Source organism: Stegodyphus dumicola, chromosome X1, assembly GCF_044657685.1.
Source record: "Stegodyphus dumicola isolate Sdum_Otavi_A_Nest chromosome X1, ASM4465768v1".
Classification (NCBI taxonomy): Eukaryota; Metazoa; Arthropoda; class Arachnida; order Araneae; family Eresidae; genus Stegodyphus; species Stegodyphus dumicola.
The window spans coordinates 217272682-217288949 of record NC_140780.1 but is presented as its reverse complement, the minus strand read 5'-3'; the positions used below and the strand labels follow the sequence as shown (position 1 = coordinate 217288949).

At 33.0% G+C, this 16268-nt stretch overlaps 1 protein-coding gene across 2 annotated transcripts in view; it reads right to left on the bottom strand.

Annotated features, from left to right (window-relative positions):
• The window catches only part of LOC118188321 (neuropeptide F receptor-like), a 417607-nt gene that overhangs the window by 244751 nt on the left and 156588 nt on the right, over window positions 1–16268 (bottom strand). For both annotated transcript variants that reach the window (XM_085808476.1, XM_085808477.1), the window contains exon 2: window positions 7557–7653. The gene's annotated coding sequence lies outside the window, so the exon portion shown is untranslated. The remainder of the gene's footprint in view (window positions 1–7556; window positions 7654–16268) is intronic.

Genomic DNA, 16268 nt, shown 5'->3' with positions numbered 1-16268 from the left:
CATTATTTTGATAGCACAGCTATTTTATTTCAGCACGTTTTTCAACTGCAAAGTAGAAGAAACTAGCCCAGTCGTAAATCCTTTGCTAAAATCTCCTTTGAATTATTAAAACAAACTTTATATGAATATTGCAATATTTAAAATACAAAATAACGATATTATGAGTATTTAAGCAACACTTCTTTCTTCATTTAAATGCCGATATGCATTTTGATTATTTTAAGTTGTGGTATGAAACGAAGTTTTGATGCGAAAATTGGAACAAAGGCATGTTTTCCAGTATAACGTATGTATGAATCGATATAGCTCGCAGCTGACTATCATCAAAATATTTATCTATGAATATTTAATAAAATAAAATTGTAAAGGTTTGAATATCCTTAATAATTTTAAAATCGAAACCTTAAGATAAATACTAGCAATGAATAGAAAGTATCTCCATCCGAGAGAAATATGGGAAATGCTCAGACGTAAGTTGCTGTTAGTAGAATGTTTTCTTCTTTCTCTGATTATAACGCATACACAAATGTACATCTGACATCTTAAAAATCTAGCTTGGACATGTGCCCATTTTTCAGTGTGTTTCTTTTTAGCATGTATGTATGTATTTGAAATAGCTACGTTATATAATAAAGAAAATATTTATTTCTCAAAACTGCCTCCTTGGCTTCATTTCATGAATAAAAAAGATCTGCAACTGAAGGCTTGTGAAACTGTACAGTATGAATGCATTGCAGGACTAGCATATAAAACTTCCCGAGATGAGAGAAACAAATCATTCCACAAAGAATACACAAGCATAACTGAGAACGACAAAGCTACCGTTTTTAATTATGTGCCTGAATCTGTCAAAAACTATATTTTGTGGTATAACAACATTGTGCGCAATTTGTTAGCTGTTTACAAAGTAATACAGAAGCAACTGCTACCTTTCCTTCGTTGCCTCTTATATTATTTCGCAAATTTTCTAGAAAATAATTGAAATGCTTTGTAAGCTCAAAATCTTACCTTTAATTTGAATGGAAGACAAAATTTTAAAAACTTAACCTCAATGGTAAGAAAAATTATAGTTTTCAAACAAAACCAGTTTTTGTACTCGTTAAATTCTGACACAAATATAGTACAAGGAAATACTGTATATGTTGCCCAAGGTTATACGTAATTCGGAATGTATATTGACAACACTTCAGTAGTGAAACTATAAATACATTAACATAATTCTACTGTAAGGTATATTGTAATTTTGTAACAGTTATTTTAATTTTAATGCACTTTCCTATCGATTATTGTTTCAACTTACAACTTCCAACCAGAATGAGGTTTTCAAATCGCGTGGAATGCAAGTGAGAGAGACTGCGGGCTAAGTCTCTCTAGAAGCTGTTACGCTGGGCCGCATATTACGTGCCTTTTGATATTCGCCGGCTAGTTTAAATTAATAACAACTACGTTAGATTTGTGTTTGCTTCGGCTAAGTCTCTTTTAGTTAGTTCTAAATTAGTTCTTATTTCTTATTTTGACTTCAAGCCCGAGTGAAGGCTTCGTGTAAGACGAAAAAGGACCGATTGTTCGTCTTATTTTGAGTGAAATAAAGGGTAGTTAACCTTTTTGAGTCTACGATTTTTGTTATTTGATTTCAGCGATAAGTCTCTTAACAGTTCACTAGGTTCTTCGACATTTAAACTAGAAATAGTAGAATAGAACTCTACACTACAATACGAAAATTTTAATATAAGATCGCCGTTGGCAATTATTGTGTAATTATTTGCATCCTTTCAAACATATCAAGTTGCATTTCTCTTGTTATATGATTGTTTTAATTTCATATTAAGTACCGAAATAGTTAAGAGCATTTTGTATTTTCCCTAAATGTCCCCCCACTTCCAAAACGTTCCTTAGAGCTACACCTACAGTATCAGAGCATATCAATTTCTTTTAGAATTTCATGCAACCAAAGAAGAGTGTGTGTTTAAATGTTTAGTTTTATGAAGAAATATTGTGGGAGAAAGCTTAAATTTTAACTTTCCTTGATTCGAGAAAGGGGAGTAAATTTCATTACCCTGTAGACTTTTGTATCAGGAGACACAAAAATTGTGCATTGATTCGGACACCGGACCTCCCGACGCCAACCGGATGTGCTATCTAGTTATACCGCGAAGGCTCAAGGTAAGAACGGAGAAAATACCTTATACATTTTAACTTTTAAATCGCGAATGTGCATGAGAGGACCCAACTGCCAAATCCTGCTGGTGACGATTACCGTCTACAACCTCTTTATTTCGAGCGCCACTTGTGGATTCATAAAATTTTTCTGAAGCTGGAGACATGAAAAAATATAGAATACTCTCTTCAGGATTTGGACACTGAACTTCCCGATGTTAGCCGTACGATTTGTCCAGTTACACCACGAAGGCAAGAAAATGAAAGGAAGAAAATAAGGTAAGAAGGGTGAAAATACCTTATAACCAATCCAGTTTGAAAACAATACACTCGTTCCTAGAGACAACGGAACTCCAATTATAATATAGCACCGTTTTTGCTACCATTGTCCATTTACATATTTGACACATTGACGTTACTACTGCACGTTTCGTGCATTTGCTACAGTTATTTGTGGAACACTATGTTTGCCAAATGCCTTATTTAGCAGAAGATGATTCTGAACACTTTGCATGACACGGTCAAAGACATCGAATTTATATACTCAATTTCGTCCCTGCTTCCTTCAATTCGTTCCTTCAGATTCTCCACACTTCTCACTATAGTTGCAAATACCTCCTCTACGTGAAACGAAGAAATTTGGGGCACTTAGGTTTGTGAATCCATTTAGTGGTGCCGAAACTCTAAATGATGTGACCTGGGATGGCAATGTGTCGGCAATGACCCTATCCTGTCAGTACTAAATATTTCAAATTCATTTGGCAGACATAGTGGCTCACAAATAACCTCTCAAAATTTGCGCAAAGCACAGTAGTAAAGTCTAGGTAGCATGTAGGTATACAGAAAAGTATAGCGAAAGAGCTAGTGTAAAAGAGTTATTTGCATTTTCGTTGTTCTTAGCGCAAAATATGTTATTTTTAAAAATCGAAAATGCTCCGCCTGTACGCGATTAGACAGAGCATAAGTATTCTTTTCTTTGTTTGTGAACATGTACTTTTAAGTGTTTATTTTATCTACAATTAATCTAAAAACTCTTTCTAAATATTATGAAGGATTCGTGTAAATTTATTCAGTAAATTAAATAAAAATTGTTAGTAAAAGACACCAAAGAGTTCGCAACGTTTTTTGAGATTCGAATCATGAATATCTAATTAATGTACTACATAAAAATTCACAAAGCGCGTTGCTCATCAAGTATAAAAGCACATTGCCTCTGGAAAAAAGCAAAGGAAAAAAGAAAATTAGAGAATGTATATTAAAATCTGAAATTTACATAATGTACAGAAAAAAAACAAAAATTATAAAATATATTGATTTAGATTTTAACATTGTTTAAGAAAAAGGTTAAGTTGATGGCACGAACTATATGTATCAGCAGTTCTCCATACGAACATCGATTCTTTAGCATGAGAGTATAAATAGTTTTGTTTCTGTAAAAATTCATTTTGGATGAAAGTTTGTATTTAAATGCTGACTACAGTTCCCTAAATTATTCTTTAAAACATTTTGAATATTAATCTGAAATTGATTTCATCACTTAGCAGCACAGCTGTTGAGGTGGAAAGAAGTTTGGAGATTTACAGGAACACTTAACAGCTGAAGTAAACTTAAGTAGTAACATGCATGCGATGTAAGGAAAAGGAAAAGAAAAAATGTAATTTGAGCCATCATTTGTAGGCTATTCCTAGCTTAAGTGTTACAACATGAATTAGAAATAGCTTAAGTATTGGCTCGAAAACGTAATACTTTAGATGTGAAAGGCAAAGAAGATGTCGGCTGTTTTTATGTTAAAACGGAGACGTAGAAAAATAGAGGTCCAAATAAAAGAATTTTCTACAAATTTCCAAAGCAAAATGAACCCATTTTGCTTGTTTCAAAATTTATCTGCAAATCTTTCATATTTTGATATTATATTTCCTTTGATAAAGGTAGGAAGGTTTGTAGCTGTCTCTTATGTTACGAAACAACCATAAAGAAATTTTTAAAGACTGAAGATAAGGCGACACATAAAGTCAAAAGTGAAGATTATAATGGATTTTAAATCTAGGAAAGTAAATCTGAAGAAGTTCAGGAAATTTGATGGAATTATTATATATATATATATATATATAGATAGATAGATAGATATCATGTGATTATATCCTTTAAGTGTGTAAGATATTTAATTCAGGAAGCAGAAAACCAGCAAAAAAGACAGAACCTTTACACAGCACAGGACAGAATATAATGAACAATACCGTGTTTACACCGCGCCTTTTGCTCTTAGCTTCATATTATTGTAATTAAAATATCATCATGTTGTTATAATGATCACAAGAACTTTACTATATTTCTGTGATCGTTTGTTATGAAAATTTCACAGATAGAGGCTACTAAATAAAACTTTAAAAAATATTTACGCCTGAATTGGATTATTTGATTTCATCAACAGTTGCAACTATTATTGCCTGTCCGGAAAAAATGCTCCTGGGAAGGACTTTAGAAAGGAAACTAACTGGCCTGTATTTATGTTACTCAGGAAACAAAACACTGCAGCTAATCCTTTCCGTTTTCGGCACTAGAATCCGGAACTATAAACCACTGTTTCATGGTTTTAATTGCCCAACCCGTGTTAAGTACTGAGGAAGGACTTTAATATATATGAACAATAAATGCATTATCACAAGTGTAAAACTGCAGTACGTTGAGTATACTTGTTTATTTCCTTTCTAATTAGTATTATCTCTAATTATTGTTATATTAAGTATCTTTCTTATGTTCTCTATTCCTCTGCCAAACTTTAAAGTGGTTTTTCGTATGAAATTCCCTGTTTAAAAATGCAAATTTATTTGAAATTATTATTAACCTATCATTATCCTTACATAAAACAAGTACAATCAATAACGGTATAAGTGTGCAAAGAAAAAATAAAATTAAGTGTACCGTTTCAAGTAATGGGTGTAAATATTTGGTCTGGACGGTACGAAGCATGTGTAATAAAAATTAGCCTACCAGCGGCCGAGCGGTAAAGTAGCTGAACACTGGTAGTTCGGTCCGAGGTTCTAATCTCGCGAACGGGCTGGCTGCATGGGTTTTTTCGTGGTTTTCCCCATGTGTAACGTGTATACTGTTTCAGAAGTATATATTACTACACCTTATTGGTTTACGAAGGACTCTTGAAGTATTTTCTCCTTTTTATTAGGAAGAAACTGACAATTTGTTATTTATCTATCTATCTATCTATCTATCTCTCTCTCTCTATATATATATAGCTCGCTGCAATTTTTCTACCTATTATATATATATATATATATATATATACTAAGATTACACAGCAAAAATGGCAGCTGCAAATGAAAATTCTCAGCACAGGAGAAGGATTGCAGATTACCGACATCACTTTCACAAAGTAAACCCTGAAACGCAATAAACCTAATTTTTCGAACCGCAATCTCTTTAAAGTTACTTATAACTAAAATAGCAATTGACTGGTTACTCCAAGTCCAGAAACCGCTATTTACCGCGAATATCGCGGGATGTGTACGGATAGATGATTTGTACCACTTAAGGCCATTCACATGGGCGTATTCGGAATCATTGGATCTAAAATTCTACGCGATATTTTTACATGTACATGCAAATAAGTAGCCACAAACACGATAGCACAAAACTACACCCTAAAAGTTTTACTTCAAATATAGCTAACAAAAAATAGATGTTATGTAGAAGTGAAGGGACCACCTAATATTTACCCTAAGTAAGGAGGTATTAGCCCCACACACTAACTAGAAAACTAACAACATTCTGCCATCATTTCCTCGAGTCGTGATGGAAAGTCGTGAGCGCTATAAGCACTGCCACCGGCGGCAGCATCAACAGTACTCCTACCTTTCAGCGTTAAATTAGCTCAAGTATAAGGGATTGAATTATGTGATTGCGAAATACATAGTTGTCTAGGTACATATTTTGAAAATGTTATCTATTGTAGTTGGTACAGGCAACATGTTTCAGGACATTATATATTGCATTAGAAACAGGCGGGATGTTCCCATGTTTCAAATAATTTTTGTAAACATGATCTGTTTACTATCAGAACTAATTAAGAACTATAAAATTGTTTACAAAGCTTACATTTAAGTACTGTTGTAAAGTTGTGCTGAAACTTTAACAGCTCAATTTTGATGATTCATTATGTGCTGTAACGCATGTTTTTGTGTCAATTGATTTTCAGAAATTACATTATTGTCTAGCAGTACATTGTTATTTGCATATAAAAATTTATCATGACATTATAAATTGAGGTGGCTAAAAGCAACTTATTTCTAGTATATAGATCATGCCTACAATCATGACTTGTTTACATAATTTTTTTTTACAAACAGCTGTCAAAAATAGAAAATAGAAAATAATAAAAAAGACATAAATAAATAAGTCTGAAAACAAAAGGAAAAAAATAGCTTCATCTGCATACTTATGCGTACTACGTACTTTTAGATATATCTGCATACATTTGCTAATACATTGCCAACTTATTTTTTTCAGTTCATTGTATGCAATTACGTGTGTTTTTACAATAATTAGGTTACATGAATTACATACTATGATACATTACATTGTTGATACTTTACCAACTGAAACAAAAAATAGATAAAAAGCATAAAACGTTTTAACAATACACAAAATCCCGAACGCAATAAAATGAACTGAAATATTTACAGAAATATAAGAAGGCAATAATATAAATTACTGACTGAATATAATAAATGTAACTGAATATAATAAAATTAGCTGAATATAAATAAAACGGGATATTTAGTCAGAAATATAAATTACTGACCAAATACAAAAATTTAAATATTTATAAGTAACTGCAGCCTTAGTACTTCAACTGTCTTCCGTAACTCTCCAACATATCTGCTGTAATCTGAGTTTTAAATTCATCTACTTTGAGATACTAAAATTCAGTTGAAAAGCATACGTCTGCTGACTTGTCCTACTTCCTGAAATTAGTTTAAAATTACAGAAAGTGTTCCTTCAGAAATTAGGATATGTTACTACGTTTCTTGTCATTACATTGAAATTAGAATGTGTGTGTGTGACAGTTAATTGCAGTAATATTTTTAAGACAGAAGACACATAACCTTTCGTTCTTCTCATTCTTGATAAAGGGAAATCTGATGCTTTCTACGTGATACTGATGCTTTACTTTCTCTGGTGTTTTACACATTCTTTATATTTAAAGCCAATTTCAAGATATATTTTATATGATAAATGTTTTTTCTACAGGAATATCATGTCTTAAAGACATCGTAAATATTTTTAGCGCTGCTCGAAATAAAATTGCACAAGATCGATGTGTTCTGCACATTAATTAGTTTATGAGTCAGTAGCATTGTCAGAATTAACTCAAAAAATCTTACCTTTACTTTATAACCAACTTGATATTATTTTCTCCAATAATCTTATCTTTCTATCTTCCAAGTTTCCTTTGAGAAAGTTGAAAGTAGGAACCACAATCTGAAAGATATGAGTAACTCTGTCACTAATGCTTTGGGAACAACATGTAAAACCTATTTCATTAGTTCGATTTTTATCAAAATACTTTAAAAATATTAACAAACTAGAGCTGTTTCCAGAGATTCGTACATGGCTTTTACCAGTGGAATTCTGCTCTCTTATTTAAAATGAATCCCGTTCTTTACACATTTTTTAAAACTGAATTTATCTGAAACTTATTTCTGGCTGTAAAATTAGCCATTTTCACATTGTCAAAAGACTGACGCATCATTTTTTTCGAATATTCTGAGAAAAAATTTAAGTTCGAGGCATTTCTTAAAAATTCAATATATAAACTCTCGAGCGTTAAAATGTGTTTTATATGCGTGAGAGTTAAAATGTGTTTTATATGCGTGTTTTATATGCGTGTGAGAAATAGCTGCAACTTGCCTCCTGTTAATTTTTATAAAGTCCTTGATATTTCACAGAAAAGGAAACAATCCATTACAATACATGCACAAATCTAACAGCAGTAAATAAAATATTTTATAATGCTGAAATATTAATCCATTTCTAAAATAAAATCCACTTACCGAAGACAAAATACAGTGTTACAAGAAAATTATTCGGTAGTTTTAGTGCGCTTTGAACAATACATAAAATCTTGCATAAAATACACGTAAAATCTTGCATAAAATTTACAGCTTTAGTTACGGATTAGTCAAATGAATTCCATGACCTTCCGATGCTAGCAAGCCGGACATGTTTTCCAGTTAAAGCACGAAGGCACACGGTAAGGAGGGAGAATATCCTCACATTACCCTTAACAACACTGGTATTGAAGAATTATCGCCCACCACCTTTTAGTTCAGATACCATTTGTAGGATTATTAGGTTAGTGAAAACAGAAAAAGAGAAACATATGCAGTGTCCTTGCCGGGAACCGAACACTGGACTTCCCGACTGCTAGCAAGACATGTTTTCCAGTTTTACCACGAAGACACGCGGTAAGAAGGGAGAAAAACCTTACATTCTACTCCTTTAAAGGACAATTAGAGAGACCGGAACCCATTCTCCAAATCCCGGTGGTGACAAATTATCGTCTAGCTGGTGCACATGTAGAGCAATTTAGACTTTTTTGAAAAGTGAAATAATTCAATTATGCCTCCACCCGGTATTCAAACACCAGTACTTCCAGCTACGCGAAGAAGGCATGACAATAAAAGAAGGAGAACATTTCTTACAATTTGCTTACTCGAATTTCCCCACGAATAACTTGAATGAAAATCTGTAGATTTGTCTCTTCTCCTGCCACCTTCACTCTCTATGTTCATGTGCGTATATATGTGTGGTATATTTAATACAGGGACATAAAAAAATTCACTGATCAGCAGGACCTCTATACCAAATTTCTAACAGAAACGGATTATCATAAAAATTAAAAACAAAATGTACTATCCAACTTGCAAAATGTGATACGTATTTCATTATAATTGGCTTGCTTTTTCTAAAATGCTTGACTCTTTACCTTGTTTTAGGATAGTTGTATAATTCTTTTGTTTCGTGATTTATTGTATTGTATTTTTGTTTAATTTTTCAAATTTTTTTTATTATTATTTTCTTTTTCGCTGCAATGTCTGGGTTAAGATCGGCGATTGAGGCTCCTAATCTCTAGTCGTTCTTTAAAAGGGGGAGTATATAAGGTATTTCTCCCGACTTCTTAGCATGCCTTAGTGGTCAGCACTTTCGACGCGTATTCGAGTGGTCCGTGGTTCGAGTCCCGGCGAGGGCATTGCTCATTTTTCATCTCTCCAGCTTCCAAAATAATGTTCACAAACTAACAGTGGCGCCCGAACTAAGAAAAATGTGGTGACTGATGATTCTTCACCACAAGAATCTGGAGATTGGGGACCCTAAAACCCTAGTCGCCCTATAAAAGGGTGAATATATAAGGTAGTTCTCCCGCCTTTCTAGCGTGACTTCCTGGTGTAGCGGTCAGCACGCTCGACGCATATTCGAGAGGTCCGTGGTTCGAATTCCGGCGAGGACATTGCTGATTTTTCATCGCTCCTGCTTTCAAAAAATACCTAATGTCGTAACAAACTAAATAACCGGAAGAATCAAAATTGGAACAAAAACAAAATAACATATGTTTGTTTTTATATAAAAAAATAACAAACAGGTGAAATTTCTTTAGTTTCCGTCAAGAAGCAGCTATAAAGTTTCAACACAGCTACTTTTTTTATATTTGGATGATTATGAGAATAAAGTCAAGAAATAAATCAAGAATTGAGTGATAAAATTTAAAAAAATTAAGGATTTAAAAATAATATTTCAAGTTCATAAAAAATTAAAAACTGTTATAGATACATATAAATTAATTTGAGATAAAATGGTTGGATTAGCAAGTGATATTGCAGTTACTGGTGAGAATAATCCGATGACTAATACATCGATGATTCTTGATGTTATGTTAAACTCAAATAAACACTCTTTTTTTCCTTCTAATACTACTTAATGAATCAGACAAATTTACAGACATTTACGGAATTGTTTAGAATTACACTATCATCGTTTAAACGCTTAACTCTCTTTTAACCCATTTCTCCTTGACCACACCTCTTCACTCTCTCCGCTCGTTTTCCGAATAAAAACCTTTGGTTAATTATACAGGGGTGACTCATGACCGTTTAGAATTTTTTCCACAGCTTTCCCATCTGCACTCTTATTAAAGGTAACACAAAGTTATATAACAACAATCAGAACATAAGAGATCAATATCTTCTGCATAATCAATATATTTTGCTTAACATTTTTTAGAACGATCGCGATAAGGAATTAAAAAAAAGCAAATGATTTGGAATGAAAATTTCTGCCAACAGCTCATTATTTGAAATGATAGATATAGTCTGTAACTTTTCATTTCTTCCTTCTTTCAAAATGTCGCATGTATACAAGCTCGAGATAGAAGCACATGTATTTATGCTTTCGGAAGAAAAATAATGTTACTCCGTACTTCAAAAACATTGTAAAATTATGGAAAGTATTGAAATATTTAATAAGCAATGAAAAGAAAAAACCGTCAATCGTTACTTCTGCATGGAAGGAAGACTCCAAATGAATACTCCAAAACGTTACGTACTGTTTCAAATATTCCTTAAGTTAAATCTTTGATAAACAATAAAAAAATTTTTAAAAAAAAGCAGACCCAGAAATAAATTGCAAAATCTTTACATACATTTGTAGCAGTAATATATAAAATAATAAACCAAGATTTACTTCTTAAAATATCTGGAAATTATATAATGTTCACTAGCTTCTGCCATCGTATGTGATTCAACGCAGATCAACTTCTAGAACCCTGCATTAAAACTATTTAGCAGAATGTGAATGTGACCCTTGTTGTTGTTGTTGACTAATGCTCACTTCTCTAACATATAGTCAGCCCAAGCCGACGAAATTCCTCGTGGAAAGGAGCGCAAGATTACGCCTGTCGTTGGTAACAGCCTTGAGCACCTTACAGGTGACAGTGCGATTTAGCTCAGTTCCGTCCCCAATTTTTGATGGACAGCATTCCGGGAAGACGGGTCCGAGGGTCCCCCTTCCCTCTTTCCGTAACATCAACCTCCCAAAAGGAGTTTCGGCTCGCCGCATATTTAGAGTACCGCACGTACATTATACATTTACAAACATCTATGCCACCTCCGGGATTCGAACTAGGGCCCTTCGGCACGGCAATCAGAGACAGTAACCACTATACCGGTTTGGCGGCAAATGTGACCCTTTATAAATTATGATTTATTTAAATGATTTCAACAATTCTTTCTTATTTATTATCAGAAACGAAGAGGAAAAATATATAAACTTCGTTCAGTCATTGCAAAGGAAGTTTTTGTAAGGGGTTTATGATTGTCGCAGGATTGTCTTACAACAGGAAATTAAAAGCATAGAGAGTGGAAAAAATGCTAAAATCAACTCGAAGTACGATCAAAAGAATATTTTACGTGCGCTATTTAAAGAAGAAATTCAATGCCTCTATCCCAATGACTTCCAAAAACCGAAATATCACCATTACAAAGCAACAAGTCCTACTTCGAAACGTATAACTGCGTTCCATGAGAAACTGATGACTTTTATTGATATTACGTAGATACCGTTTCAACGTATTCCTACGAAGTCCCTTGACATTTCACGTATGGAGTACTGTGCTTTTAGTCTCTTGAAAAGGGCTCTTTTTAAGCGCAAACCCACCACGATTAATGGAATTTGGAAAGTAGTAAGACAGGAATAGAAATCAACACGCCTGGAAATTTTATAAAATTCATTCTATCGTGAAAATCACGATGTAGACATATAATCCAGAAAAAATGCTATCAGATCCAAGGTTTAAAAATACTCTTTACATTTTAAACATTAATCAAATGTCCCCGAAATCGCCTTAAAATGTGTAAACATATTCTGTAAAAATTTCAGTGCATTTCTCAGTAAGTAATGTTAAATTCCATTCATGAATAACCACCTGAAACAAAACTGACATTTCGAAGCAAGTGAAGTAAACGATCTGGAATCCTTCTTTATTTACCTTTTTTACATCAATACAGCAGTTTCTAACATTCTGGTGCTCAAATTCATTGAGCAGAAATCGAAATAAATACATGCAAAGATCGGAAGTTCCGCTTCTCCATAGAATGTGGTTTGAAACTCTACAACGCGCTTTTTTAATAACATTTCTATTCCAGAGGCAGCATTTAAAAATGGTTTGAAAAACCCAACATAATACTCGCTCAAGCATGCAATATCGTTGTTATTGCGTTTTTCCTATTCATGCATCTGTCATTTCTCAGTGCTTTAAAATATGAATGGGTACGCTATGACATTTCTTCTTTCATATGATAGAACGAAATTAAAATGCAAGTAAATAAATGCATGTCATTCTTATAATATTTAAATGCAAAACTTCCCGAATTCATGACAACATATAAATGTTTTCAATGAAAACTGAATTCAAAAGTCTGCATCAATGATATAAATATTTTATTGCACATATTAGTATATATATTTATCGGATTAGATAAATAGATCGTTATCTTAAAGGCTTTCAGTACTTAAAATGGTTCTTCATCTTAAGAAATTTTTAAAAAAGCCGCCTTTGAATATTTGGAATTACAAATACCTAGTATGATATATTGTACAAGCGATTTTTATTCTGGACGTGCTAGTGGATTACATTATCAATTCAGTTGAGCATTAAACTCATCAGATTGGTAGTAATCAAGTGGAAGAGAAACGGGTTAGTGTAAAATTTAAATTTAGCCAAAAAATTAGCCTTAATTTAGTTTAGATTTTGAAAAATTTCTGTTTTAAATTAAGTTGCTTTTTTGCCTTATTCAAAACATTTATTAATAATGCTTGGTTAGAAAATTGCATATCGGTAAGATAAATTAAAAACTAACCACTAAATAGTATTTGTTTTTTTCCTATCTTTTAGATTCATATTATTGAACAGTATATACACAGTCTAATCACATTAATGTAACCACCTGTCAAAAGCCAGAATAACCACATTTCGCAGAGTGGACCACTGCAAGACGTGCAGGAGGAGAGTCAGTTAGATTCATGAAGGGAAGGGACTGGGATGTTGACCCATGCCGACTTCTGCAGTGGCCAGCAGTGATCAAGATGGTCCTAAAGCTCCTCGTTTGGGCTTAAGTCTGGCCATGGGGGAGCACAGTAAATTCATCCTGGTGCTTTGCGAGCTGTATGATACGTCGCATTGTCCTACTGGTAGATGCCATCGTTGAGGAAAGACAGTTTGCATGTAGGGATGTACATGGTCCACAAGGACAGATGAAGTTGAAGGCACAATAGATCAACGATCCATTGTGCCTTCCAAAATGACGAGTGCACATAGAGAATGCCACGAAAACATTCCCCAGATCATAATGCTTCCTCTTCAGCTTGGACCCTTCCGGTAATTGTAGCAAGGTGTTTGCTTTCCGACGTTTCACGCCATATACGCCAGCGTCCATCTGCCCGATGGAGCATGAAACGTGATTCCCTGGTGAGTGGCCACGTGGCCACTCACCGGACATCCAGTTGCTATACTGGCATGCAAATTACAATCTTCGCCAACGATGAATTCCGTCACTTCTTGGTTCATCTGAGCGGTCAGTTGCTCGAACGCATCTCCGTAGCCGTCGTTCACTTTTGTCATCTATGGCTCGTGGTGCACCGCATTCGCCACGTCGCTGATTTTGGATAGTAATATTTCACCTTGCACGGTATACACCCTTACCACGGCGACACGCGAACAGTTTACAAAATTAGCCGTTTCGGAAATGCTTCCACCCTTGCCCCGAATGCCAATAATCATGCCCTTTTTTTTAGTAAATCTGTCGACGTTGTTCCGATGATTCTGAAAATTTTACACTCTGATAACTTTAAATTAAAGCTTAGCCTAACTGTATCATATAAACTACTTATTCAAAATGTCTTCAACAAGAGCAAAGTAACTACATGATAAAAATGAAGTATTCAGAGAATTTTATTTTTCCTCTTCAAATAGACCGCTTTCAGAATGTAACGCTTTCAGAATGTAAGTCTTAAACTTCAACATGTAGGAAATAAGAGTGTTATTTCTTTAGAAACTTAAAGAGACTAAAAAAATTTCGTAATTGTTCCTTCTCGATATGAAGGGAAAATTAAAATTTAGCATCTAGCAGATTCTCGCACAGAAGCAAATATAAAATTATTAAAAGATATCTGAAGTTGCTTTCTGTTATTCGATGACTAATATTGTTTACAGTTCTTTGAATATTTTTATTGTCTTGAATCTCAACAAGAATTTCTCAGTCAGGAACAAACGGAATATGAAATTGAGTTTCCTACTAATGAATATGCAAAAGCAAATATAAAGTTAATAAAATAACTTTTCTTTTCGATTTCAACAAGAAACGTTAACAGAACTAACATCAGATCAATAGGTAGAATAAATAACATATAAAGCAGTTTTCTTTAAAACTTTTAATTTCAAAAGACAAAGCTAAAGATTTGAGAAAAAAAGGAAGTTAAACACGTTACCGAGATTTAGATAAGTCCCTGAACTAAGTTAATAGCATGTAAATAAAGATGAGATCTAGCAACATATAGTTTTTTGTCTAATTAGCGGAAACACAACAAAAAATATGAAAAATTATGAAAAACTATTTATTCTGAAAAAGAATCGAATGTAAATTCTTTAAAAGGTTAAGAGGAAAAGGTACTGGAAAGAGCATATTTATTTTGAAAATTGCAGTTAAAAAAAACCTGAAATGGACTTAATTTATTAATACTAATTTAAATTCGTTAAATTTGTTCCCAGAGAATTTTTATTTGATTTTTTTAAATGCTTATATTACATATCATCTAAGGAACAACAATCCGTTTTAGGATTTCAAGACATATGGAATCTTAGGATCACTCAAGATCTGTGAATACCTTGATCTGTGAATACCTGAACTAGAATAGAAGTGTCTTTCCAACAGAAAATGAGTCACGAGTATGAAACAACTGATTCAGTTGTAAACTATTTATTGATGAAATTTATTATTATTATTATTATTGTTATAAACATTTTTCGAGTTCTGTGAACATCACAATTGTTCTGAAAAGAAGTTTTCTAATTTAGCATTCCTAAAATCTCTCCATTTTCAAAATGCATCGTGATATTAACAAATTAAAATATATTTGACAGTAAAACGTATATATTTATATTTACTCTTCTTATAAGCAATGCGGATATGTTGGCGGTTTGGCCATAAATGTAGAAACCCAGAACCTAATTACGGTTTTGGGATTAGCAGAATATTACGCATATGATATTTAATGAGCTGACACGTTTCCCTGAAAAATGCCATATGATTTCATGTTTCATATTTCAGCAATGAATAAAATTGTTACTCTTCAGGCTGTATTAAGTAGCAATTTTAAGGATCATACTTGAATAATTAGATAAGCATTTAACATTATTTTTAGAAAGTTAATTTCTGTTCGAAATGTAAAGTAAACACATTTAGTGAAATAATACGCTCCTTTAAAAAGAAGGGGTACTTTTCAGTTATATACCTTACATGATAGATGATAATTTATATGCCGATGGACACATGATCAGTGTTTGAGTATACTTAGGAAATTACAGTTTTAAAAATTCATTCTTTCGTTTTCACGATGTTAATAAATTTTCTGGTTCCTCGCAGAAAATATGTTAACATAGTGAAATAGAAAAGTCCTGATATTACCATTTGTATCTAATGTTGAACGTAATACATTTATTATAAGAGCTTTGGAATAATAATGAAGTATTAATATCAGAATAGTTGCCAAGAAGCAATTGAAAACATAATTACTTTACTTCCAAATTATTATGCACTTTATCATGCTATAAAATGAAAAGAAGTCTGGTAAATTAGAATAAAGCAGAATCCAAAATAGGGACAGAATATAAGGTTATTCAGCGTTGGACGAAGATTATGGATATAAACGGTATTTTACGATAGTCCTTTATGAGTTTTGTCAATTCTTAGGTTAACATTTCTTAACTGAATATTTAATTTGCCAAATTATTTCTATTAGCTCATTTGTTTTACTGGTTTCTATCA